Source organism: Belonocnema kinseyi, chromosome 4, assembly GCF_010883055.1.
Source record: "Belonocnema kinseyi isolate 2016_QV_RU_SX_M_011 chromosome 4, B_treatae_v1, whole genome shotgun sequence".
NCBI lineage: Eukaryota > Metazoa > Arthropoda > Insecta > Hymenoptera > Cynipidae > Belonocnema > Belonocnema kinseyi.
The window spans coordinates 123,854,176-123,855,648 of NC_046660.1; the positions used below are offsets into that span (position 1 = coordinate 123,854,176).

The following is a 1,473-nucleotide window of genomic DNA, read 5'->3' on the forward strand; positions in this document are numbered from 1 at the left end:
ACCCCTTCAAATAAAAGTATTTGATGACAGCACGATTTTCCAGCTTTCCCATTTTTAAGAAAAACACAGAGGCGTCTTGTTCAGTGTGCTCTGAAACCTAAATTAACATGGCGATCGGGCTGAAACTATAGTTACAAGCTATCTAAGGATGGTACTATAGAACGCCACCTCAAGGTAGGCCTAGTGGCGCCATCTCTTAGTCAGGCCGGAAACTTATCAATCCACCCTCGTATATATTTTTAAATTTTCAATCTATTTAATATTGAAATTATTCTCCAATTACTTCAAAAAATTTAGACCATCTGATTATTTTTTCAAGTAAGTCGCATTTTTCTTTTTTTAATTTTTAAAAGGTTTAAAAAGTGTCTTGAAAATATTTCGGATACATGTTTTGCAATTTTTGAAATTATTGTTAATATTCTCTACAAATATATTTTTCCATATATAAATTATTTTCAATTTTTCATCCACTCAATTTTTAAATTATTGCTTAATCTTTTTAAAACTTCTAAACCATCCGATGTCATTGGAAATCTGTCTAATTTTTCCGACGATTTTGTTTAAATTTGAAAAGCTTTAAACAAGTTTCCTTAAAATAATAATTTTTCAGAAATGATTTAATAATTAATAGGAAAAATTCTTGTTTCAGCCAAGTTTAAAGATTTATTATGCTAATAGGTGACGTGAACCGAAGAAAGGGGGCTTACTATAAAAAAAATCAAAATCAACTTTTTTACCTTTCGATAGTTTTTGTGTTGCTATTTTTAATAAAACCATAAAAAAATTGCCAGCGTTATTTCGTGAGACTACCCTCTCCTAAAAGTCGCGGCTATCAGGTCGACTTTTACCGCTCGCCTTGAAAAATGGATTTTTTCCACAGCCTTATAGGCTTCAATAAAAACAGCTATATTTGTTATTGTGAAATATTCCGATAGCACAATTTTCAAAAAATACAAAATTTTCTGAAAATTTTTTTCCCTCGAAAAACGTTATAGGCTTCAAGAAAAAACAGCTACATTTGTAACTGTAAGTATTTCGATAGAAAAAGTAAAAAAAAATGTCTTGACAATTTGTTTTTCCCACAGCGTTATATGTTGTAATAAAAACAACTAAATTTGTTATTGTAAAAATTTCTATAGAAAAATTTGGAGAAAACAAAATTTCAGAGAAATTTTTTTTCTCCGCATTATAGGCTTCAATAAAAACCACTACATATGTTATCGAAAAAATTTGGATAGTATATTAAAAAAAAAGTAGTTGATACAATTTTTTTAAAAAGCACGAAAACCATAGTATTGAAAATCCAATAGGTTTCTTCCAACAGGGAAGCCACAGAAAATAAATTAAACTACAAGGAATTCGTCCAATAGTACATTGAAGTACGAGGGTAGTTCAATAAGTCCTTAGAATGACCAACAGATGGCGCGCGAATCGCTCCAAATCATCTGTTTTCAGTCAGCACCACTCCCGACT

The 1,473-nt window shown here is 30.2% G+C and overlaps 1 protein-coding gene across 1 annotated transcript in view; it reads left to right on the forward strand.

The window, feature by feature from the left end:
- Positions 1 to 1,473, forward strand: part of LOC117171857 — a 600,209-nt gene that overhangs the window by 504,841 nt on the left and 93,895 nt on the right. The gene's annotated exons all lie outside the window — the stretch shown is intronic.